The following is a 27,548-nucleotide window of genomic DNA, read 5'->3' on the forward strand; positions in this document are numbered from 1 at the left end:
GTTTCCAAGTAAGGAAAAATCCCAATGTCATAACTATTTTAAACCTGAGAGACGTCTGCATTTTCCAAAACAGAAGAAGCAAAAAGACTGCTGACAATTAAGAGAGGGAGGGAAATAAACTATAGAAAGACTTGGGTATATTCATTTTTGACAAACTGATGTAACTTCAAAGGAGCCTTTGTGTTTCTTCTGTTACAGTGTCTTTAATTATATATAGCCCAGGAGGTAATAACCTCTCATTACTCCAAGGACAGATTATTATAGGTCATACTGACTTTCTCTGCTGCAAGTTTTGAATAACTTTTGAATATCTGTTATGTGTAAACGTTCTGCAGTTCAATCTAGTCTAACCAAATACTAAATGTACTTTTTTAAAATTTAGAGATACTTCTTAAAATAAAACTAAGAGCAATCAAAGAGAGACCTCAATCAGCAAAGGAAAGATTAGTTTCTCTTATGTCCCTTATCAGATTCATGCTTTATAAAGTTTATAAGTTAAAGATAATTGCTTTTTAAAAATTGAGATATAACTTGACAAATAATATTGTATTTGTTTTTAATTCTTTAAGAGAGGTATTTAATATTAAGTGAATCTAAAAGATCAATAAGAAAAATGGGCAAAGAACAGCCAATAGTTTACAGAATGTAAAAACAATGGCTCTTAAATATGTGAAAATATGTTCAACTCTCATTCATATGATAATTGCAAATTAAACCGCACACTGAGCCTGACCTGTGGTGGCGCAGTGGATAAAACGTCGCCCTGGAAATGCTGAGGTCGCCGGTTCAAAACCCTGGGCTTGCCTGGTCAAGGCACATATGGGAGTTGATGCTTCCAGCTCCTCCCCCCTTCTCTCTCTCTGTCTCTTCTCTCTCTCTGTCTCTCTCTCTCTCTCTCTCTGTCTCTCCCTCTCCTCTCTAAAAAATGAATAAAAAATTTAAAAAATACCCAGTTCACAGTTGTACACCCATTAAAAAAATTATAAAAAAAAACAAACAAAAAAAAAACCGCACACTGATTCACCCAGTGACTTGGCAAAGATCAATGTTTGATAATTGATCAGGGTAAGAACATTTCTGATTAGAGCATAAGTTGTTACAATCTCCATGAAGGGAAATATAGGTCAGAACAAATAAGAAATGCATATATCCTTTGACCCAGCAATTAGACTTCTATACATTTACCTTAATGATATATTTAACATGACAAATAGGAAGTGTTTATCACTATAACGTTATTTGTAATCACAAAACAAAAAAAGTCCATCAACAGAGGTTTGACTAAATTATGCAACAGAGGATTGATAATGCAATAAGGATCTGTTAAAAAAAAAAGGAACTAGCAAGCTCTTGCTATTTAAAGAGGCAAAAATATTTGTTTTAATATATATATTAAAGATATATATGTATATATCTGTAAAGCTAGGGACACTGGTTCCTTTCAAGGAAGGAAAATGTGTACTTGCTGGGGAAGGAGGAAAATGTCCATTGTATTCCCTTTCGTACTTTCTGAATTTTGAACTATGTGACTATAATACCTTTTCTAATACTACATTAAAAATTTTTTTTAAAGAATTAGCAGCATTTACAAATACTTTTTCAAAGTTTTGAGATGGCTTATAAATCAGACTCTTGTGAGAGGCAAGACAGGAATCTTCAGAGGCTTCCCCACTATCCAAATGCAATCCACCTTCTGTCATGACGGCCAGGACCTCAGTGCACCTCCCTGACCTCACCTAACACTTACCCTTCTCAGTCACCATATTTCAGCCACTTGCAACTTGAATTCTATTTGGTGAACTCATCAGGCTCTTTTCTCCACCTGGAAAGCGCTTTCTTTTCTCAGTTCTTTTCATACCTGGCTCTGTCTTAGCATTTAGATAGCCTATCAAATGCAGTATCCTCAGAGAGGTCCTCCCTGACCACCCGAGCTGAAGCCCACTGCTAGCCCATCCCTTTCATCATGTTATCCTATGTTATTTTCTTCTTTATTACCACCATCTGAAATTAGTGTGCTTCAATTTTCTTACTTGTCTATTGTCTTCCCCATTAGAAATTAAGCTCAAAACGAGAAGAGCTTCCCTCTGTGCCTTATGGTATTAACAGGCACTCAATAAATATTTGTTCAGTGAAATTCTTGTTGAATAACTAGACTCACTGTCTTTTGGGATCATATTTTTTTCTTAATGAGCTTTAGTTAAAATGTTAACATCTGGGAGCTGCTGAATGAGTAACAGCATAGGAACCCAGTCATACTTTTAAAACATAGAACATTAAAAAAATAAAATCATTAGTTCATCTCACTCCAATTTTTTTTATTTTATTTATTCATTTTAGAGAGGTGAGAGAAAGGGAGAGAGACAGAGAGGGAGACACTGGAAGCATTAACTCCCATATGTGCCTTGACCAGGCAAACCCAGGGTTTCGAACCGGCGACCTCAGCATTTCCAGGTTGATGCTTTATTCACTGCGCCACCACAGGTCAGGCCCGATGTTTTATTTTTATTTATTTTTATTTATTTTTATTTTTTTATTTTTTTCTGTATTTTTCTTGAAGCCGGAAACGGGGAGAGACAGTCAGACAGACTCCTGCATGTGCCCGTCCGGGATCCACCCGGCACGCCCACCAGGGGGCGACGCTCTGCCCACCAGGGGGCGATGCTCTGCCCCTCCGGGGCATCGCTCCATTGCGACCAGAGCCACTCCAGCGCCTGGGGCAGAGGCCGCGGAGCCATCCCCAGCGCCCAGGCCATCTTTGCTCCAGTGGAGCCTCGGCTGCGGGAGGGGAAGAGAGAGACAGAGAGGAAGGAGAGGGGGAGGGGTGGAGAAGCAGATGGGCTCCTCTCCTGTGTGCCCTGGCCGGGAATCGAACCCGGGACCTCTGCACGCCAGGCTGACGCTCTACCACTGAGCCAACCGGCCAGGGCCCATCTCACTCCAATTTTAAAGAGTTCATTCAATACATTTCAAAGCTGCACTCTTCTTTGATTAAAAAAAAAAAATCCAAGAAAACTTGGAAGAAAAAGGAAGCCTTCAGGGCTAAATAAAAAGCTCTTGAAGCCACAAGACAACAGTAATAAGCACATTTTCCAGAATAAGTCAATCCTGGTCACAGAATGTACCAGCGCATCAGTTGTTGGGAATTCAGGCTAGACCTCTAAGTTATTTCAAATTAAATTCTACATAATAAAATTCCAAGATATTGATAAGTGAGGCAGATCCTTAGCATTTACCTAGATTTGACCTCTAATTTTCATACTATCTGACACAGGATTTGATTCCCTTAAAATTGACATGTACAGATAATTAACATGAAATATATACAAGTGTAAACATGTATATACATAAATATAAATAAATACAAGTATATAATATATAGATATATCTTTAAAACACATCTAGACATATAACTAAAGTTTTTCTATACCAGGCTAAGATGTAGACTGTATTTTCAGTCACGGCCAAATCTAGTCTAATTAAGAGTTGAGTTGTTCTTGCAACTGCTGTACATAGGAAAACTCGGAAATAAGTACAGTATTATGCATGTATGTCAGTACCTTTAAGATCGTCTCAGTTTACAGAGAGCTCTTAGGCAGGCATAGATTCTAAAATAATTGTGAGGATTAGATAGCTTTCATACATGGAATGGTTATTTTCCCTTCTTCTCCAGAATCTAAGTGTTATAAAATAGAATTGTAGCCTGACTTGTGGTGGCGCAGTGGGATAAGGCGTCAACCTGGAACCCTGAGATTGCCGGTTCGAAACCCTGGGCTTACCTGGTCAAGGCACATATGGGAGTTGATGCTTCCTGCTCCTCCCCTTTCTCTCTCTCTCTCTCTCTCTCTCTCTCTCCTCTCTCTAAAAATCAATAAATAAAATATTTAAATAAAATAAAATAAAATAGAATTGTAAAGAACAGCCTGGCTAGTAAGGCTCATCCGGACCAAATCAACATGAAGAAGAAGGTACATGAAAGACTCTCAAGTCATGGAAAGCAGTGGGATAACCAACAGAATACTCTCCCGACTCCCATACCTCAGTGTGTGCTTGCTGTTTACAGTCTCACTGCCCTTTTCTAGGAGTTATAAATAACTACAAAGTGTCCTTGTTCCCAAGGAGACCTAAGCAGCCAGCTCAAAGGTTAAAATATGGAATACGTCTCACTTTGGATGCAACTTTTCCAGGTAGCAAAATAATCAAAGAGCAGAAAAATTTATTGCCAATTTAAGTTAAGGGTTGGGAAACCATTCCCTCCACTGAAAACTGTCCATTATGTAAGAGTTGTTCACAAAGACCTATTCCCATGACTCCCTACCCCAAATATGTCCAGGGGAATGCAATGCACGCTCTGCGCCAAATGCAGAGGTCTCTCCTGGAAAGCGGCGGCAGATGCCAGCTAACAGCCTTGGAGGACTGCATCTCCTTAGACCTTAAAAAGACTTTCTGAGTTTTGCCTTTTCATTTAGACACTAATGTCTACTGAGCTAAACCTGATCTACAAACAACATTGTAAGAAAAAATGTCAGTCTCCACTTGGTTGGAAAATACAGCAGAATAAACCAGGGCTGCAATGACCACAGATTTCACAAGACCTGGGTTAACACCACCAGGTGATGTGCTGCCCTGGTTAATTACAGACACTGCTGGGAAAGAGAAAAACTCCTCCAACTGCTTTAAAAAAAAAGGCAGATGGGTTCATTAGATTAAGCTTCTCCACACATCACTTTCAAAATCCATCATTTGGGAGATGTCTGAAAAGAACCACATGAATCCAAATCAGCAAACAAACCTGATTACAAAGGAGCTATTTCACTTCAAAGTGGATCTCAGCTCCAAAGGAAAACACCTTTACAAATGAATTTAGATAGGCAAAACCAAACAATCAGCAACTTCTCCCTTTTCTCAAATTATAATAATGTGTTGATTCCACTGAATGGCTTGGGCAAAAATCTCTAAGGCCACAAAGAGCAAATTCAGAAAAGATGAAGATTTTAACACATCCCACATGTTATCAAAGATTTCTCCTCTAGGTTGAGAAAATTTTATTCTTAAACAAGAGCTGGAACAGAATTTTTAAAAAGAAAGGGGGGTGGGAAGGGGAAAGAAGGGATGGAGAGAGGGGAGAAGGGAGAGGAGAGAAGAGGATGGGGAGGGGAAGGGGAGGCGAGGGGAAGAGAGAAGAGGGGAGGGGAAGACAGAAGAGGGGAGGGAGGGCAAAGAGGGGGAAGAGGGTGAAGAGAGGGCAGAGGGGGAGAAAGTGGAGAGGGGGAGGGGAGAGGGGAGAGAGGGGAGAGGGGGAGAGAGGAAACCGAGGGAGAAGAAACTGGAGAGGGGAGATAGGGGAGAAGAGAGTTTTGGAGAAGGTTGGGGGGGGGGTGTAGAAATCCTATGGCTAAGAATATGTTTTTTTTATATATAATTATATTCCCAAAGTTGTTTTGAGATTTAAGGGGATTTTTTTCACCCTTTCCTTCCTCTATGAAGAACCTTATAAAATAATACAAATAGTAAACAGATGAAAGGCTTGGCCCTAACACAATTTCAGCATGTCCAACCTACAAGGAATTCAAAAGCAAGAGTCATTTCACAAAACATATCGGGAGAGGTTACATTAACCCCACAGGGTCCTATGGCCTTTACAGAAGCCAAAGTCAGCATGCGGTTCTCTTTGGCCATCTATACTTTAACAAAGCCACTTAAAAATATTTATTGTTAACAAAATTTGGCTACAAAAAGGGCCCAAGTGATGCATATCAAAGAAGAAAGTTTAAATTGGTCTTAAGGCATACAACATAGAATAAGTTCACTAACTTAGAAGCTGGGAAGGCCCACCAGCTCCAGAGGATTTGGTGTTATTTACCACATGGGCAACCAATTCTTGTCAGCTTTAACTACTGTAATACTAACTAGCTTAAAAAAATTTTTTTAAGTACAGAATTCAGTATTTTCTTGAGATACTTCTCTATGAGAGACACCTAGGCCTCCACATATGAGAGATGGAGGCATCTGTATGCTTCGTCTTCTCCTTAACTATGGTCTTAACTGAAGAAATCTGATGACTGCTTACATGACCCATGCTCCTTGCCTAGCAAGTATGGGCAGGAAATAAATTCTCTCTTCTTCTAAAGTTATTAAAATAAGCCAATTTCTATGTAAATGGTAAGGTTCTAACTAAATTAGATGGAACAAAGGACAAACAGGAAGTTCTCAGCTTTAAATGTTCATTCCAAAAATCATAACACAAGGAAAAAGTCATACCACCCAGACAGAAAAAACAAGGAAGAATTAGACAGAAAGTCTTTTTTTTTTTCTTTCTGAATTTGGAAACGGGGAGGCATTCAGACAGACTCACTCATGCACCCGACCAGGATCCACCCAGCATGCCCACCAAGGGGTGATGCTCTGCCCATCTGGGGCGTTGCTCTGTTGCAACCAGAGCCATTCTAGCGCCTGAGGCAGAGGCCATAGAGCAATCCTCAGCGCCCAGGCCAACTTTGCTCCAATGGAGCCTTGGCTGTGGGAGGAGAAGAGAGAGACAGAGAGGAAGGAAAGGGGGAGGGGTGGAGAAGCAGATGGACGCTTCTCCTGTGTGCTCTGGCTGGGAATTGAACCCAGGACTCCTGCACACCAGGCCAACACTTTACCACTGAGCCAACTGGCCAGGGCCCAGAAAGTCTGTCTTAGAATTTCCTGGCTCACAATGATCCGTGTCAGAATTTAGAAGATTAACGTGCAATAACACTTATTTTACCTACTAAGACACTGGAAAAACATACATAAGCATTAACGCAAGACTCATACCAAAATAAAAATTTTAAAATACTAGCCAGAATAGTAGAAAGATTTTTTAGAGTTACCCACAGAGAGATGGGCTCTAAGGACATACACTAAGGCAGTCTGTTCAAAATCAAACTCCTTTTATGGAGGAAAATGAAGCCCACAAATTTTGTTTCAAGGTATCCCCTTTCCTAAACTGCAATTCTAACCTCCGTGAAGATCTTCTCTAGGGAGAAAAATAATCTTACACTAAGGTCTCAAAATCATGTATTATCAACTGTTGATTAAAAATTTAAATCCAAATATATTTTCTCCCCTCCACCATCAGTATAAAGCCTAATCCTATCCATACATAATAGTCACCAGAGAAGATCTGAGTAAGTAACTCTGGTTTACTCCAGGGAAGAACATTCAGAATAAAACTTCTTTATTTTTTTATAAGCTAAGGCACTTATAAAAATGTTTCTTTCAGTTTGTTATGCTCATTATTTTTTTTTAAAATACCGCTTTACATGTTTATCTTATGACTTCCAACTTTACAGACCATTTGCACTAAAATGAAACAGTAGATCAGGGGTCCCCAAACTACGGCCGGCCCACGGGCTGCATGCGGCCCCCTGAGGCCATTTATCCGGCCCCCACCGCACTCCGGAAGGGGCACCTCTTTCATTGGTGGTCAGTGAGAGGAGCATAGTTCCCATTGAAATACTGGTCAGTTTGTTTGTTGTTGAGTTTTATGAGTTCTTTGTAAATTTTGGATATTAGGCCCTTATCTGAGCTGTTGTTTGAAAATATCATTTCCCATTTCGTTGGCTGTCTGTTTATTTTGATATCAGTTTCTCTTGCTGAGCAAAAACTTTTTATTCTGATGTAGTCCCATTCATTTATCTTTGCCTTCACTTCTCTTGCCATTGGAGTCAAGTTCATAAAATGTTCTTTAAAACCCAGGTCCATGATTTTAGTACCTATGTCTTCTTCTATGTACTTTATTGTTTCAGGTCTTATATTTAGGTCTTTGATCCATTTTGAATTAATTTTAGTACACGGGGACAGGCTATAGTCGAGTTTCATTCTTTTGCATGTGGCTTTCCAGTTTTCCCAACACCATTTGTTGAAGAGGCTTTCTTTTCTCCATTGTGTGTTGTTGGCCCCTTTATCAAAGATTATTTGACCATATATATGTGGTTTTATTTCTGGGCTTTCTATTCTGTTCCATTGGTCTGAGTGTCTATTTTTCTGCCAATACCATGCTGTTTTGATTATCGTGGCCCTATAATATAGTTTAAAGTCAGGTATTGTAATGCCTCCAGCTTCATTCTTTTAAAAAATGGGAAGAGGACATGAACAGACACTTCTCCCAGGAAGAGATACAAATGCCCAACAGATATATGAAAAGATGCTCAGCTTCATTAGTTATTAGAGAAATGCAAATCAAAACTACAATGAGATACCACCTCACCCCTGTTAGATTAGCTATTATCAACAAGACAGGTAATAGCAAATGTTGGAGAGGCTGTGGAGAAAAAGGAACCCTCATTCACTGTTGGTGGGACTGTAAAGTAGTACAACCATTATGGAGGAAAGTATGGTGGTTCCTCAAAAAACTGCAAATAGAACTACCTTATGACCCAGCAATCCCTCTACTGGGAATATACCCCAAAACCTCAGAAACATTGATACGTGAAGACACATGTAGCCCCATGTTCATTGCAGCACTGTTCACAGTGGCCAAGACATGGAAACAACCAAAAAGCCCTTCAATAGAAGACTGGATAAAGAAGATGTGGCACATATACACTATGGAATACTACTCAGCCATAAGAAATGATGACATCAGATCATTTAAAGCAAAATGGTGGGATCTTGATAACATTATAAGGAGTGAAATAAGTAAATCAGAAAAAAACAAGAACTACATGATTCCATACATTGGTGGAACATAAAAATGAGACTAAGAGACATGGACAAGAGTGTGGTGGTTACCAGGAGTGGGGGGAGGGAGGACATGGGAGGGAGGGAGGGAGAGAGTTAGGGGGAGGGGGAGGGGCACAGAGAACTAAATAGAGGGTGGCGGAGGACAATCTGACTTTGGGCGAGGGGTACGCAACATAATTTAATGACAAAATAACCTAGACATGTTTTCTTTGAATATATGTACCCTGATTTATTAATGTCATCCCATTACCATTAATAAAAATTTATTAAAAAAAACAAACAAACAAAAAAAGAAATACTGGTCAGTTTGTTGATTTAAATTTACTTGTTCTTTATTTTAAATATTGTATTTGTTCCCGTTTTGTTTTTTTACTTTAAAATAAGATATGTGCAGTGTGCATAGGGATTTGTTCATAGTTTTTTTATAGTCCGGCCCTCCAATGGTCTGAGGGACAGTGAACTGGCCCCCTGTGTAAAAAGTTTGGGGACCCCTGCAGTAGATTACACTCAAGATGTGCTTTTTAAAGTCATGGTAAATATTTCTATGCATTTCATTGTTTTTTTCCTCATCTTAAACTATATTTAGAATAAAACTATGTAAAAACTCACCAAGTTAAGTCAGTAGGAAGTCTAATTTGTCTTGTCTAACAGGAAATCTGTTGGAAATAGAGATGATGAATCAGACTTAACCAAGTTCTGAACCTCATACAAGTCCTTACTTTGGTTATTCTGAAATGAGAAGATCTTCCAAAAGCAGGTGATACGTTTACTAGTATTTACAAGTCATAGTTACCACTCTTACATCTCTACTCCTGAGTGTTTTTTTTAGTCATCTTTCAAAAAGATACTTAGAAATTAAAAGTAAAAAATTTTGGAAAAACAATTGGCCTATGAATATAGCAGAAAGGAAATACAGGGGCCCCACCTCAACAAGAGGGGAATTCACATTTGCCAGCTACCTCACAAAATACTAGAAGAATTACTATGAAGTTTTAATGTAAAATAACCTTTATAAAAAGTACTCTGTGGCCCTGGCCGGTTGGCTCAGTGGTAGAGCATCGGCCTGGAATGCAGGAGTCCCGGGTTCGATTCCTGGCCAGGGCACACAGAAGCACCCATCTGCTTCTCCACCCTTCCCCCTCTCCCTCCTCTCTGTCTCTCTCTTCCCCTCCCGCAGCCAGGGCTCCATTGGAGCAAAGTTGGCCCAGGCACTGGGGGTGACTCTATGGCCTCTGCTTCAGGTGCTAGAATGGCTCTGGTTGCAATAGAGCAACGCCCCAGATGGGCAGAGCATCGCCCCCTGGTGGGCATGCCGGTGGATCCCGGTCAGGCGCATGCGGGAGTCTGTCTGACTGCCTCCCCTTTCCAACTTCAGAAAAATACACACACACAAAAAAAGTACTCTGTGTCTGACCTGCGGTGGCGCAGTGGATCAAGCGTTGACCTGGAACGCTGAGGTTGCCAGTCCGAAAACCCGGGCTTGCCCGGTCAAGGCACGCAAAAGAAGCAACTCCAAAGCTGTTGTTTCACTCCTCCCCTCCTTTCTTTCTCCTTTCTCTCTCTCTCTCCTCTCTCTAAAATCAATAAAATCTTTTTGCCCTGGCCGGTTGGCTCAGCGGTAGAGCGTCAGCCTAGCGTGCGGAGGTCCCGGGGTTCGATTCCCGGCCAGGGCACACAGGAGAAGCTCCCATTTGCTTCTCCACCCCTCCGCCGCGCTTTCCTCTCTGTCTCTCTCTTCCCCTCCCGCAGCCAAGGCTCCATTGGAGCAGAGATGGCCCGGGCGCTGGGGATGGCTCTGTGGCCTCTGCCTCAGGCGCTAGAGTGGCTCTGGTCGCAATATGGCGACGCCCAGGATGGGCAGAGCATCGCCCCCTGGTGGGCAGAGCATCGCCCCTGGTGGGCGTGCCGGGTGGATCCCGGTCGGGCGCATGCGGGAGTCTGTCTGTCTCTCCCCGTTTCCAGCTTCAGAAAAATGAAAAAATGAAAAAAAATAAAAATAAAAATAAAAAAAATAAAATCTTTTTTAAAAAGTGCTCTGTGGGTCAATTTCACGAAAGCAAGATGCATTTAAACAAAACCATGCATCCTATAATAATAAACAGCTGTCACACCGAGGTTCCTGTTGAAGACTGGTGATAATATTTAGCTAAACACCACAACTACACCACCCTAACAATCGACCAAATCCTACAAAGTGACTCAAAACAGAAACAGGAGTAAGAGTGGTTATAAGGCTTCCAGGAACCTCACGTAGGCAGAAAATTCTGGTGCTATCTTCCCTTTTGCAGGAAAATGAAGTATTGCATACACTGTGGGTAATTCTTTAAAAGCAGAATCTTTTCCTGAAGATGTAAACACCATCTTTAACTGGTACACTGGTACAAATAAGTTTCTCTTACATTGGTAAACCAAGTCTGGTTATTATCAGTAATGAAATGAACCCTCACCCAAAACTTTTCTTTTTATAGTGAGAGATGGAGACAGACCAGAACAGACAGACAGGAAGGGAGAGAGATGAGAAGCATCAACTCATAGTTGTGGCACCTTAGTTGTTCACTGATTGCTTTCTCATACGACTGGGGGTGGGTTGGAGTGGGTGGTTCCAGCTGAGCAGGTGAACCCACGCTTAAGCCAGCGACCTCAAGGTTTCAAACCTGGGACCTCAGCATTGCAGGGTGATGCTCTATCCACTGCGCCACTGTCTGGTCAGGCCAAAAACTGTCTTACACTACTGATATTAGCCTTGGCTAAACAGTTTGGCTGGTTAGAACATCAGCCTGAAGCATAAAGGTTGCTGGTTCGATCCTCAGTCAGGGTACGTACAGGATGTTCCTGACTCACACTCACTCTCTCTCTCTCTCTCTATCCCTTCTTCCCTCTCTGGCTAAAATCAATAAATTAAAAAACAAACAAACAAAACTACTGATGTTAAAATAGAATAGTCATGATCAGAAGATTTAAAAGTAGCAAGAGTCAGGCTGAATTTATTCAATAAATACAGTGTGTCCGTAAACTCATGGTGCACTTTTGACCGATCACAGGAAAGCAACAAAAGACAATAGAAATGTGAAATCTGCACCAAATAAAAGGAAACCCCTCCCAGTTTCTGTAGCAGCGGATGATGTGGCAGCATGTGCGCATACGCAGATGATGACGTAACACCGTGTATACAGCAGAGCAGCCCACGGCCGTGCCAGTTGAGATGTGGACGGTACAGAGGAAAGTTCAGTGTGTTCTGTGGCTCGCTAAATTCGAATCCATGACCAAAGTGCAACGTGAATATTGGCGTGTTTATAATGAAGCGCCACCACATAGGAATAACATTACTCAGTGGGATAAGCAGTTGAAGGAAACTGGCAGTTTGGTGGAGAAACCCTGTTCTGGTAGGCCACCAGTCAGTGACGAGTCTGTAGAGGCTATATGGGATAGCTATCTAAGGAGCCCTAAAAAATCTGTGCATGAGACCACACCGAACTACACTGAATAAGTATGAAACTGGGAGAGTTTTCCTTTTATTTGGTGCAGATTTCACATTTCTATCGTCTTTTGTTGCTTTCCTGTGACCGGTCAAAAGTGCACCATGACTTTACGGACACACTGTATTTACTGAACACCAACTGTGAAGGCATTCTTTGAGATATATAGTGGTTAAAAAAAAAAAAAAAAAAAGACAAGGTTCCTGATCAATACAGGGTATTGAGAGATATATACCTTTAAGACTTTATAAACAGCCTGACCAGGTGGTGATGCAGTGGATAGAGCGCTGGACTGGGATGTCAAGGACCCAGGTTCGAGACCCCGAGGTTGCCAGCTTGAGTGAGGGCTCATCTAGTTTGAGCAAAAGCTCACCAGCTTGGACCCAAGGTTGCTGCTGAAGGCCCACAGTCAAGGCACATATGAGAAAGCAATCAATGAACAACTAAGGTGTCGCAATGTGCAACGAAAAACTAATGATTGATGCTTCTCATCTCTCCATTCCTGTCTGTCTGTCCCTGTCTATCCCTCTCTCTGACTCTCTCTCTGTCCCTGTGAAAAAAAAAAAAAGAAAAAGAGTTGAGAAACACTGCTTTTGAGAAAATAAGTTCTCAGCTCAGTTAAAAAAAAAAAAGACCTTATAAACATTCCTTAGGCAGAAGTTGTCAACAAACTTTAACAAAAATGCTCAGAATATCCATGATTCTTAAAGTCAGAACCAATAACTTTAGTCCTTTACTCTCTCTCTCTCTCTCTTTTTTTGTTTTTGTTTTAGGTTTTGGTTTCTCGGTTTGCTACAATGAACATTTTTAGGCCCAAAGGATTAGCATAATTTAAAGAGTCTAATAATACTGGTAAAGACTAGGAGGAACAAGGATATTCACATTCTTGGTAAGAGGACAAAGCAGTACAACCAATTTGTAAAAACAGTTTAATATCTAACAAAACTGAAGACCCAGCCATTTTATTTTCAAATATAGCCAAGAAAAACTCCTCCTGCACATCTCCAACAGCACACATAAAACAATGTTCACAGCAGCAGTGTTTCTAACAGCCAAAATCAGCAGCAGCAGCAGAACGTCTATATAAATTGTGGCATATCCATATACTGTAATAGGATGCTATATGGCAATGAAATTAAACCACAGTTCTACATAACGGCATGGGTGAAAGTTACAAACACAGTTAGGATCTGAAAAAAGACACAAAAGAACACTTACAGTATTATTCCATTTATATAAAGATCAAAAGCAGACAAAGTTAAACTATATTGGTTTGCAATGAAACCTAGGTGGTAAAATTACAAAGAAATAATGATCATAAATGTCAGACTAGTCATACCTCTGAATGAAAGTATGGGTTATAAGCTAGGAGGGGCACAGAGTAAACTTCTTCTGGGTGCTAGCAATGACATATTTCTACGTACTGGTGGTATATAGGTACTACCAATTTTATAATTAAACTTTATAGTTTTGTGTATTTTTGTTATATAATATATAACAAATCAAAATGTTCAAAACATGTTAAAATAATCCAACAGAGTTGGCCCTTAAACAATATGGTTTTGAACTGCATGGGTCCACTTATACACAGATTTTTTTCTCAATAAATACTATAAATGTATTTTCCTCTTAGGACTTTCTTAATAATATTTTCTTTTCTCTAGCTTACTTTATTGTAAGAATACAGTATACAATACATAAAAATAAACAAAATAGGTGTTCACCAACTGTTACTGGTAAGGCTTCTGGTCAACAGTAGTTCGATTTGGGGGGAGTCCAAAAGTTATACATGGATTTTCAATTGCACAGGGGTCAGCACCCCTAAACCCTGTATTGTTTAAGGGTCAACTTTTGTGTGTATATAAATTTTATTTACGATACCTATTTATTAAATACAGTTTTTGTTAAATATTGTATTAAATATATCTATTTACATATTTTTAAAAATACCTATTTATTTCCTCCAATGTCTAAGGGTAAATAAATGGCTTGCACAGAATCCACCCTTGATTTCCTCCCACCCCCAAGACAGAGCAGGGCCACTTGGCAATGAACACCGACAGACAGACTTTCTTACCATTCTTTCTTTGAATTTATATACAATACCTAAGATCTGTATTTCAGGAGAATTTTCTTTCTTTTTTTTTTTTTTTTTTTTTTCATTTTTCTGAAGCTGGAAACAGGGAGAGACAGACAGACTCCCGCATGCGCCCGAACGGGATCCACCCGGCACGCCCACCAGGGGCGACGCTCTGCCCACCAGGGGGCGATGCTCTGCCCATCCTGGGTGTCGCCATGTTGCGACCAGAGCCACTCTAGCGCCTGAGGCAGAGGCCACAGAGCCATCCCCAGCGCCCGGGCCATCTTTGCTCCAATGGAGCCTTGGCTGCGGGAGGAGAAGAGAGAGACAGAGAGGAAAGAGCGGCAGAGGGGTGGAGAAGCAAATGGGCGCTTCTCCTGTGTGCCCTGGCCGGGAATCGAACCCGGGTCCTCCGCACGCTAGGCTGACGCTCTACCGCTGAGCCAACCGGCCAGGGCGAGAATTTTCAATACTAACACAAACATTTAAATCTAAGTATGATCTACTCACCAGAAGCCATTATTTAATACCCAAATTATTAGAAGAAACAAACAAAAGCCTCTGAAAAAGCAAAGCCAGGATACAAGTATTTTTTTGGTATTATTGTTTTTGGGGGTTTTTTTGAGGCCTTTGATGAAATTTCCAGTGACTTCCCATCTCACTCCCAGTAAAGGCCAAATCCTGCCTGACCTGTGGTGGCGCAGTGGATATAGCATCGACCTGGAAATGCTGAAGTCGCCAGTTCAAAACCCTGGGCTTGCCTGGTCAAGGCACATATGGGAGTTGATGCTTCCAGCTCTTCCCCCCCCTTCTCTCTCTCTGTCTCTCCGTTCACTCTCTCTCTGTCTCTACCTCTCCTCTCTAAAATGAATAAATAAAAAATTAAAAAACCCACAATTTTCTAAAAAAAAAAAAAAAGCCAAATCCTTACATGGCTGATAGGCCGGGCACAATCTGGACATCTGTACCTCTCCAGCCTCATCTCTAATTGCACTCCCCTGAGCTCACTAGGTTCCAGCCACGCTGCCCTTACTCAAACAGACCAGGCTCGTTTCGGCCCCACGCTCTGCACTTGCCTCTCTCTCCTGGATAGTTCTTCTCTGAGACAGTCTCTTGGCACACTCCCTCCCCATTGCTGGGTCTTTCTCTGATGGTCACCATCTCTGTGCAGCCTACCATGACACCCTTAAAAATGTACCCCCCAACCCCGCAGCCCTAATTGTATTCCTCCTTCACTATTTTTTCTATAGCAGTTAAACATCTATATCCTGTATCTGGAACATAAAAAGGAAGACTCTGGTCCATTTGTTGCCACACCCCGTCAGTGTCTGGCACATGGAAGGCCAGAATAAATACTTATTTAAGAAACAAGTAAATTAATCTCCTTTTCGTTTGAATTTCATCCTTGAAAGATTAGACAGTAACTCCATACACTTAAAAACAACACACTGTAAGTCTGCGTTCCTAACAAGCATCAGATTTATGTTCTTATTAACATGAATGAGTCACAGGTAAAACATACAGTTGATGCGAAGTTGACTGTGCTCTCCCCTGACACACATGCGGTGCCTCATTCAGTGACTTCGCTGGCGAGCCTGGGAGACACGCCCTCCCCTGTACCGCTGGTGCAGGTACGCACTGGCACAATCGCCGTGCCAACTACCTAACAAGACAGAGCATGAAGACTGAATGATTGCTCCCTTGAGCTATACTTTTCGTTATTTTAAAGCTTTTTTCTTTTTAAATAACCATGTTTTACTTTTATAGTCAGTAAAAAAAAAGCGTTTTAAAAAATTTTGCAAACAAAATATAATTTCAAGTTCTTTACATTATATTGTGACTAACAGAAACAATAAAGGCTTCTGTTATTTATGCAGATGAAATAGCCCAAGAAGGAGACTAGAGTGAGGGGGGGAAAGTCATTTTTGACTTAGAAATTAAAAACTTTTATGGCAGCACTTCCAGAGTAGAAGGGAAAATGTTTGGAACTCCATGGTATTAGTATTCCATAAGAACACAGTTCTATTCTAAAGAAAGGTTTAAAATAGGAACATTTCTCCACAGCATAAAATGCAGGACTGATGTGTGATGCAGTGCAGGTAACAATTCCATTCAACTTAAGTGATTACAATGGCGTAAGGAAGGTAATTCACTAAGTACAGCCTACTCAGTGACACGACAGATAACGCTGAAAGTAGAGGTAGAGCTTCTCTTTCTTATTTTTAAAAATATTTTAATTATTGATTTTACAGGGGGGTGGGATGGATGGAGAATGAGAAGTATCAACTCATAGTTGCTTCACTTTAGTTGTTCGTTGATTGCTTGTCCTATGTGCCTTGACTGGGCAAGCCAGGGTTTTGAACCGGCGAGCTCAGCATTCCAGGTAGACGCTTCATCCACTGCGCCACCACAGGTCAGGCAGAGCTTATTCTTTTGATGGAATACTTCACCCCAGTTAAAGTCAGAATAAGCCTAGATCCAAAAGGTTACTTTCTAACCACAGTATTTGTGACCTGAACCATATCCTAAGATACAATAAATCTTAGAGAAAATATACAGCCATCAGATAGCCTAGTTATAGTTTTATCAATTGTTTTTAAAAATACATAGCATGTAAATTCTTCTCAAGTTCTTAAAATAGTTGATATATTTGGGGTTAAATGTATCATGAATATATATTCATAATATGAGCTGGCTGTCCAAACTAGTTAAGAAATTCCTACTCAAATACTTGCAGCAGGCGGAATGTATTATTAGAGAAGAGTAACAGTTTTCATTTGTTACACTTCAGCATTCCAAGTGCTCAAAGCTCTGAACTGGATCCATATTTAAGAGGGAAAAATGGAACATAAAAATTAAAAATATATTGGCCCTGGCTGGTTGGCTCAGTGGTAGAGCGTCAGCCTGGCGTGCAGGGGACCCGGGTTCGATACCCGGCCAGGGCACATAGGAGAGGCACCCATTTGCTTCTCCACCCCCCCTTCCTCTCTGTCTCTCTCTTCCCCTCCCACAGCCAAGGCTCCATTGGAGCAAAGATGGCCCGGGCGCTGGGGATGGCTCCTTGGCCTCTGCCCCAGGCGCTAGAGTGGCTCTAGTCGCGGCAGAGCGATGCCCCGGAGGGGCAGAGCATCGCCCCCTGGTGGGCAGAGCATCGCCCCTGGTGAGCGTGCCGGGTGGATCCCGGTCGGGCGCATGCGGGAGTCTGTCTGACTGTCTCTCCCCGTTTCCAGCTTCAGAAAAAAAAAAAAAATACAAAAAAAAAAAAATTAAAAATATATTTAACCTCACAATAACAAATAAAAGTATAGTAGAGATTAAAGACTCCAGAAAAAATTATAAATGAAAACCACTGGTCATTGAAACATATGGTCCCTGACAAAATTTACCTGTAATAATTCTAATTTAAAGTGAAGGTTTATATATTTTTTAAATGCTTAATTTAGCTAAGAACACTCCAAGAAACTCTTTCATAAATATCAACTACGTTTGGATCATGCTTAACTTATAAGGTAACACAAGAATTGCATGAACTAGACTGGAGTTCACTAAATAGGTCTACATTTAGTAGGTTGGGAATATTCTAGGAGTTAAAAAAGTAGTAAAAAGAAAACTTAGAAGGGAGAATGGGAAAAGTTGAATAGTTATTTACATTTATAAAAAACAGATATTGGATATGAGACAACAAAATCATAAAGCCTGAACAGTGATAGCACAGTGGATAGAGCACTGACTTGGAACGCTGAGGACCAGGTTCAAATCCCCAAGTTGCTGGCTTAAGCACTGGCTCATAAGCTTGATCCCATGGTCACTGGCTCGGATGGAGGCCCCCCACCCCCATCAAGGCACATATTAAAAGCAATCAACAAACAACTAAAGTGCCGCAACTAGGAGTTGATGCTTCTAATCTCCCTCCCTTCCTGTCTCTCTCTAAAAATAAAAATTTTTTAAATCACAAAATATTAACATGCAAAGCTTGCCAAATTTATCAGATTCCAAAAAGAATCCACAGGAAAAGAAAATTTTCAGAGCCTCTGGCCCAAGTAAAAGATTGGCATTCCAAGTTATGGAAGATTTTCCTCATTCCTCCCTCTCCTCCAAGCTGTAGACCAAGTGGGAGAATTCAAATAAAAAGATACTTATGACAAAATCAAACCACCAAAGCAACAGCAAAAAAAAGGAGTAGGGAGAGAAAACCATAAGGGATATGTATGCAATTTTTTTGTTCACTAGTTGTATCTTTAATGGCAAAAGAAGAAAGAGAGAGAGGGGAGGGGAAGAAGAGGGAAGGAAAGCGGGAGGGGAGGGGGAGGGGGGAGGGAGAGGGGAGAGGGGAAGGGGAGGGGAGAAATTTATATATACATCAAAGGGTCTTGGAATAACTATAAAGCAATCAATACAGTAAAATAAAAATAAAACAGCTAAAACAAGGGACCTAGAACCTAGATATATGTGTATGCAGATAAACAGATGAAGAAAAACAAGAATAAATGAAAAAAATTACTTCCACAGAATTGACTTACATATTTATAAACACACTGATATATCTCACACGTGCTGCACTGGAGGAATGCACATTAAATTTATGGTAATAGGCTGTCTCTGGGGAGCGAGGGTGGGAAAAAGAACTGAGAAAATAAGTAAAAAGGATTTCAGTTGAAGGTGCTTGTCACAATCTCTCTACTTGTTTGGCTTTTTGAAAAAACTTCTCAAAAACAATAAATTCAGAGGGAAGGTAAATTAGAAAAGCTTTTTAACAATCGACATTAGAGCAATATTTTAAATAGACAATATTGTAATCAGAATCAAACCAGAAAAAAGAATGAATTCAGTCCCTATCTTCTCAATAATGAAAAGATAACTTTTGTTAGTATTATAAAATATTTCCCCCAGTTGATGGGAATTACATAGTACTGGCATTACTTGAAAAGGGAAGAAGTAAACAGACTGACTTTATACATATTTCCATAAAAAAGTACATTTTATTTTATTTTTTTATTTTTTACAGAGACAGAGTGAGTCAGAGAGAGGGATAGACAGGGACAGGCAGACAGGAACGAAGAGAGATGAGAACCATCAATCATTAGTTTTTCATTGCGTGTTGCAACACTTTAGTTGTTCATTGATTGCTTTCTCATATGTGCCTTGACCGTGGGCCTTCAGCAGACCTAGTAACCCCTTGCTTGAGCCAGCAACCTTGGGTTCAAGCTGGTGGGATTTTGCTCAAACCAGATGAGCCTGCGCTCAAGCTGGCGACCTCGGGGTCACGAACCTGGGTCCTCTGCATCCCAGTCCGACACTCTATCCACTGCACCGCCACCTGGTCAGGCAAAAAAGTACATTTTAAATCAAAATAATACTCATGCCTGGCCTGTGGTGGCACAGCGGATAGAGCATCGACCTGGGGCACTGAGGTCGCTGGTTTGAAACCTTGGGCTCACTGGGTTAAGGCACACACAACAAGTCAGTCAACAAGCAAGCAATGAACAACTAAAGTGAAGCAACTATGAGTGGTTACTTCTCACTCCATTCCCCCTCTTTATTCTCTCTGTAAAATCAATAAAATCTTAGAAAAAAATAATACAGCAATCCAGCATATCTTCGGAGAGACTGGAAATCCTCAAAAGAAACCATGTTTCTGGAGAGGACCTTCCTTTCTAACCTTCTAACTGCTATAGACCCCTCTGTTCTAGTCTACTGTATAACCTCTTACAGACTCGGCTCCATCTTCCCCTCATTTTACTCATTTCTTCTGTAAGGACCAATCCCTCCTTTCTTCACCTCAAATTTTAATGCTTATACTCAAAGACAGATTTTTTAGAAGAAAGTTTGAAACTTTCTGAAATTATTTAAGCTTTTACTCCTCTTGCAAATGTTTTTCCTCCCTTTTCATTTTTTCCATCCCCAACCTGTCTTTTTTCTTTCCTTTTTCTTGCTGACCAACCATTGCTTTCAACTACTAGTAAGCCTCTAGCATTTTATACATTTCACTTCTTAAGGAAAAGATACTCCCAAGTCAACCAAACAAAATCCCACTCCACAGCCCAAAGGTCAAATACAGGGGAAAAAAACTAAAGGAAAAAATAATAACCATATTTTCCTGCCTTTCATTTTGAGATGATGGCTAGGGATAAAATTCTACCTAATAAGAGCAAAACCAAACTTGCTTATACATTTTATCATGTTTATAGCATTTAAATGTATCTGGAGTCCTCTGTTCACAGGCACTTGGGTTCAGTAAGATAAGGCCACTGAGAATAGGTCTGTACAGTTGAGTACTATAGCCTCGTAGAAACATAACCTCAAGATTCACAGTAGAACTCACACATTCCCACCTCATCTTCCTGGCCTTTAAAAAAATAATAAAAAAAAACCTTCCAAGGTCCTTTTTTGTTAAGTGCTTTCAGCTATATAAGCATTCTCTCACAAGCGGTATTCAGTGCTTCAGTGTCTTCAAAGTAGTTTGACATTCATGATCTTATTTGGGATTTTAAACAGCTCTGTGAGGTATGCAGCGCAAGTATTTTACAAATAAAGAAACAGAAGCTCAGGGGTTACAATCTGTCATGGTCACACAGCTATTAAGGGGTTTGAGTTCAGAACTTAAGTCTTTCATCTCCTAATCCAATACTTTATAATGCATGTGGCTACGTGATTCTTAGATCAGGTACGGTCTTTTATTTCACATGTAGGCATGGAAAAATAATCTAACAGAAGACACATTCACATACCCTAGCTTCCAATTCCGATTTCATTTTCAAGTGGCAACACTGTTGAAAAGTATGTTCTTCTATTCTAATGAATTCTGAGCACCATTATTAAGGGAGACCTGGGCAAACTGTTGACAGGCTCACACCTATCTACTTTCAAGACTGGACCCTGCATCGCTTCTCGGCCTTTTGGCTAAGATCAAGTGTGAAGACTGGACCCTGCAAACAAATCATATGTCCTAATAACTGTTAGAATGTCCATATTTTAGTACCTAATCACCATTAATTTTTTAAAACAAAATGTCTGCTGTTCTAACATGCCAGAATAACTTTCTAGACTGAGTTTCTTAGAAACCAGTGGGTTTTTTCCTGTGCAGATCTCTATATCCCTTTTGCCACAAGATTACAAAATATAAAAATACAACTTCTATCATTACTTAACTATACCCGTCTGATATATCTAACGAGGCTAGAACACTAGCTGGCACGATCTTCTACTCAGTTACTCTTCCCCAAACCTATCTTTCCATATCCAGTCTATCAGCAAGTCCCATCAGCTGCCCTGTTCCCTGATACAGTCCACATGTACTCATTTCAATTTTATCCATTTATGTGCAGTTTTCTCTTACCTGAACCAGTGTCAACTGGTTTCTCAATGATCTCCCAGCTTCCTCCACAGCTCAATCTATTCTCCACATAGAATCTACCATCAACTTCTAAAAAGTACATCAGATCATGTCTTTCTTCCATTTAACCACATTTAGACCTGATCCTACAAGCACTGGCCCACTACACCAAATTTATCGCCTACCCTTCTCCTGCCTCAGTAACTTCACTCTAAACACACTGGCATTCTTTCTATAAATAAGCCAAGCCTGTTTCCATCACAGAGCCATTGCGCTGTCCTCCCTCAACCTGGAAGACCCTTCTAGATATTCATATTACTTGCCTCTTGTTATTTATGTCTTAGCTCAAAGGCACCTCTTTTTTTTTAAAGGCCTTTTCTGACTACAGTCAAAAGTAGCAGTCCCACCCCCCACTTTCTATGAATTTGTTTTATGCAAATTAATCCTCTACACTGTCTATAGTCTATATGGCCTGCTCATCACTTCTGAGTGCACTTATAATGCTGACATTCTGGTCCTGCCAAGCTGAAAACCAGACCCTAAGACCAGGGGTCTCCAAACTTTTTACACAGGGGGCCAGTTCACTGTCCCTCACACCGTTGGAGGACCGGACTATAAAAAAAAAACTATGAACAAATCCCTATGCACAGTGCACATATTTTAAAGTAAAAAAAAACAAAACAGAAGTAGTACTGTACATGAGCGATGTCGCGCTTTGCGGCACCGCCACGTACAGTACTCCAGCATCCGCATCCTGTGCTCCTCTCACTGACCACCAATGAAAGAGGTGCCTGCCCCTTCCGGAAGTGCAGCGGGGGCCAGATAAATGGTCTCAAGGGACCCCCTCCGGGGGCTGTAGTTTGGGGACCCCTGCCCTAGACAGTGTGGGGCTATGTAAATATAATGCCCATTTCAAAGTCAGAAGCAGCACCCTGATCTTTTCCTTTTTAGCATCCAACAGAAGCTCTATTAAATTTTCTTTTAGGTATAAATTTTTAAAATAGTGCCACTGTTAATCTTTAAACTTCTTCCTATTATATTCATTTATGCTTCTCTTTTTAAAAATCATAGTATCAAGCCTCTAGACTCAATCATTATTTTTTATTTGCTTTAAAGAAATCACTAGTTTTTCTGACCACTAAGCCTTACCATATAATACATAGTTTACTTTCCATCAATTAAAGAAAACAACAACTAATCATAATAGGACTGGGGATCCGGGATCCGGAAAACTGGCTTACAAAAAAAAACTAAAGGTAGAGCCTGACCTGTGGTGGCATAGTGGTTTAAGGTGTCAACCTGGAATGCTGAGGTCACCAGTTCGAAACTCCAGGCTTGCCCAGTCAAGGCACATATCAGAAGCAACTACTTACTATCAGCTGATGTTTCCTGCCCCCCCCCCCAAGGCCCTTTCTCTCTCTCTCTAAAATCAGAACATAAAATCTTTAAACAGAAAAAGGTAGAGATAAGAGTATTTTTGGAAATGGAGATATAAATAATACCAACAATTTTCATAAATGCCTATAGATTAATAATAATAATAAAGAAAACTTGCTAATAGTGCTTAATTCTTCAAGAGTAAAAGACTGAAGTGATCTGAATAAAAAGGAGGGCATTCTCTGCCATTAGCCTGAAGACTCTCCTAGGGCAAGGGACCTGCACCCAGAGGATTCTGTATTGTGCCTGGCACGTAGAAGGCGCTTCATAAACATCTGGCAAATAAATTTGTAAAATAGTTCTAGAGATATAAAAGGACTTAATGAAGACCCAGTCAAATGATTGTTTTACAGATCAGGAAACTGAACCCCAAAGTAGCTTAGTGGCTGGCCCAATGTGACACACTACACACAGAATGCCAGGAGTTGAGTTGAGCCCAAAGCCCAAGCTATTTTATCTTCCTACAGTTATGTTGGAAAAAGCAGCTGCTGGGTTCAAGAACACTGAGTTCAATAATGATTTGAATGGCAAAAAAACACCTGGATGAAACACTACAGTTACCCACTATGTAGAGTCCAAATGGATCAACCAAATTCTTCTCTCCATTATCAGAAAGGATACCGAAAACAAACCAGAAAACACATGCAACGCTGACATCCTCCAACCAACCTAGCTCTAAAGTCCTACCTAATACAACTGTTCCAATTAAGTCAACTGTCAGACTACCCGGTTCCACTGCTCATTCAGAACAGAATTCAAATGGTTATACAAACTGGATTCCTCCCTAAGTACACAGGGCTACAAAGACAATTTTGCACCTCTATTTGTTCTTGGCCCTCTATAACCTTTTCTCTCTTTCAATTAAACCAAACCTTTACTGATTTAAAGTGCACAGACACGATTTGACTTTGATCCTCAAGATGTGAAAAATACCTGTTCCTTCAAAAAGCAAAGATTCATCTTAACAGCCTCATCAAATTATTATCAAATAGAGTGCCCATTTTGAGGGAAGCCTATGGATAACTTAAATTTTGGAAGAGTAGTATTTCCCACCTATAAAGTAGCAGAATTACAAGCAAAGATAGATTTTTATCCAAAATCTAACAATTAACATTAATGTTTCTGTGCTTGCTTCGGCAGTACCTATGCTAAAAAAATTAATGTTTCTATTGCTGGAGCCCTAAGGTCAATCAACCATAAAAAAAATTCAGTGAATGCAATTTGGATGTCCAGTCCCATGCAGAACTAACTACCAGCCTCACCATTACCAATTTCTTTAGAATGACTTTCCAGTGACTTGGTTTGAATAAAGAAAAATGTTTTTTGCCTTAACGAGCCAGGAAAGGACTCAACTCATAGTTAAAAGAAATGCTCATATTTTCAAGAACTGAGAAATTCTCCATATATAAATTTTCCTCCTTTGAACAATTTTACTACCATCTTTTACAGTACATTGCCTTTAAATAGCAAACCACTTAGAAATCACAAAAATTATTTCTCTATCTATTCATCTCTGGATATAATATAAGCAAAAATTCAGTAAAATCTAGAATAGTTCTCAGGTCACAAAGGGAAGCTTAGATTCTAGACACATATTCACTTCAAATATTAAATTCTTACAGAACTCATAAATAAATTCACTTTTAGGGGATCGAGTGCCAGAGATAGTGACTTTAAAAACTGTTAAAAAAAAAAAAAGGCCCTGGCCGGTTGGCTCAGCGGTACAGCGTCGGCCTGGCGTGCGGGGGACCCGGGTTCGATTCCCGGCCAGGGCACATAGGAGAAGCGCTCATTTGCTTCTCCATCCCCCCCCCCCTCTCTTCCTCTCTGTCTCTCTCTTCCCCTCCCGCAGCCAAGGCTCCATTGGAGCAAAGATGGCCCGGGCGCTGGGGATGGCTCCTTGGCCTCTGCCCCAGGCACTACTAGAGTGGCTCTGGTCGCGGCAGAGCGATGCCCCGGAGGGGCAGAGCATCTCCCCCTGGTGGGCAGAGCGTAGCCCCTGGTGGGCGTGCCAGGTGGATCCCGGTCGGGCGCATGTGGGAGTCTGTCTGACTGTCTCTCCCCATTTCCAGCTTCAGAAAAATACAAAAAAAAAAAAAAAAACTGTTAAAAAAAAACAACAACACAAAAAACCAGAACTGCTTGGCCTATAGTGGCGCAGTGGATAGAGTGTCGACCTGGAACACTGAGGTCACCAGTTCAAAATCCTGGGCTTGCCTGGTCAAGGCACACACAACAAGCAAGCAAAGAACAACTAAAATGAAGCAACTATGAGTCGATACTTCTTTCTACATCCACCCCCCACACCCTGTAAAATCAATACATAAAATCTTAAAAAAAAAAAAAAAAAAAACTGTCTTAGAAAGGTCAACATTTTACTGGGTCTTCCAAAATCAATTCTTCACAACAAGAAAAGGACATCATTTAAATTAACTGTTAGATCATGAACACGTCAATTTATTCATAAGCTTTTGCATGTCCTCAGGACCTGAATTCTAGTACTAGCTTTGCAGATACTTTCTGAAATCTGAGTTTCTCACCTCTAAATTGAGGCCAACAGTCCAGTAATCTCTAAGGTCCCTTCCAGAGCTAACGTTCTGTGCGTCTTTGGAAATACTGTTAAAATTATGGCCACCTCTCTTCATATATACTTTTTCAAAACTAAAAACAATACTATACACACAGCATAAATAATTCAAAAGTTATAGACACCCAAATCCCTCTTCCAAAGCCTAAAGATAACCAGTTTTCTTCTGTATCCTCAGAAACAAACAAAAACACACACAAAACCAAAAAAGGGGCATGCAGCAGCAAACACACTCTCTCTCCTTTCTCTTCTCTTGTAGATACACTTATTCTTTCTAAAGGTTACAAAGAATTCTAGTGTACACTGATGTATCATTTTCAGAATTTTGCTACAGCAGACAACTTAGCAAACAGGTATACTTGAACATAAGTGCAAACAAGCCCAAGAACCCTTGCATTGTTTATCTTTATAGATGCTGCCAAACTGCCCCACAAAATGTGGTACCAATGATATGTACTTCCCAGGTGACTGCCTGATCCTCTACACTTTTGAGCATCTGTCCTATTGATAGATACATCCAGGATGGCCAGAGACAGACATAAACAAACCTTTAAGCAGAGCAGCCAGTGAGACTTAAACCAAAAATGTCCTTTATGAATTAAGCAGAAAAACTCTGGCCAAAAATATATACCAGAAATGATATGTGGTACTCGTTTGTTTTATAAGATTTAAGTGTTGTGTGCTTCAGATGTTTGTAAAATAAGGAACTCACAGAAAGTAAATTTTGGGAGTATGGAAAGGAAACATAAGGTTAGAAGGTGAGCAACTTGTATTGCAGATTCTGTAATTCCAAGCACACCCAGTTTTGTCTTAGGTCAGGATATGAACTCAATAACATCTATGACTAAATTCCTCCACGTATAATCTGGCTACTTTTATCCAGGGATGGTTATCAGCACAGTAAAAAGTCAATTTAGTTGCTTATCTTTACCACTGGCAAAGGATCCATTTATTAATTCAGCTTTTTACTCCAAAATTAATTGAAATAGTGCATGATTCCAGCAGTGATAAAAGTGTTAAAGCACATAGGAAGCAATTCTTGCTATACTTTAAAAGTGTTTTTTATTAAGTAATTGGAATAATACCTAGCATGTAATAGATTATGCTCAATAAGTAACTGCTAAATTATTCACATTGTCCACTTTGAAAATTATCATCTTCATTGATAACAGTATGTATGTGCAAAAACCATGTGAACATCAGGCAACTGAAGGACTGAGTGTGTGTGTGTGTGTGTGTGTGTGAGAGAGAGAGAGAGAGAGAGAGAGAGAGAGAGAGAGAGAGAGAAAGCGCGCGCACATAAGTTTCTAAAACCTAAATACAGACAAAAGTTCTCATTTTACTGTCTGGTAATTTGCTGTTACAGCTGACCTTTGCACAACATGGCTTTGAACTGCATGTGTCCACCTATAAGCAGAATGTTTTCAATAAATATACAGCCAGCCCTCTGTGTCCCCTGGTTTCGCATCTGCAGATCCTGTAGATGCTGAGGGCCAAGTCTACGCCATTGCTCTATACCACTTTATATAAGGAACTTGAGATCCTAAGATTTCGGTTTCTGCCCATGGCGGGGGGGGGGGGGGGGGGGGGGGGTAGTCCTGGAACCAATCCATCACAGATACTGAAGAATGACTGCAGTAAAGCTTTGGGGGAGTCAAAAGTTATACAGTACGTGAATTTTCGACTGCATGGGGGTCAGTGCCCCTAATGCCCACATTGTTTAATAGTCAACTATGTAAATATTTATTATATCTCAGTTGTACCATGCTATCACATTTTGGGATAGAGGGAAGGAAAATTATACTTTGGTCTTATACTAAAATGTGAAAAATAATTTTTTCATTTATAATCAGAGAAATGCAGTGTATCTGATGTAGTATGTTTATATTCAGCAGAAATTCCCTTTCATTTTTATAAGAGAAG

At 40.3% G+C, this 27,548-nt stretch overlaps 1 protein-coding gene across 4 annotated transcripts in view; it reads right to left on the bottom strand.

The window, feature by feature from the left end:
• Window positions 1–27,548, bottom strand: part of SPOP (speckle type BTB/POZ protein) — an 83,371-nt gene that overhangs the window by 29,279 nt on the left and 26,544 nt on the right. For 2 of the 4 annotated variants that reach the window (XM_066263897.1, XM_066263896.1), the window contains one exon: window positions 9,322–9,368. The exons of the other annotated variants lie outside the window; for them this stretch is intronic. The gene's annotated coding sequence lies outside the window, so the exon portion shown is untranslated. The remainder of the gene's footprint in view (window positions 1–9,321; window positions 9,369–27,548) is intronic. 4 annotated transcript variants of the gene reach the window in all.

This window comes from Saccopteryx bilineata, chromosome 2 (assembly GCF_036850765.1).
Source record: "Saccopteryx bilineata isolate mSacBil1 chromosome 2, mSacBil1_pri_phased_curated, whole genome shotgun sequence".
NCBI classification, from domain to species: Eukaryota; Metazoa; Chordata; class Mammalia; order Chiroptera; family Emballonuridae; genus Saccopteryx; species Saccopteryx bilineata.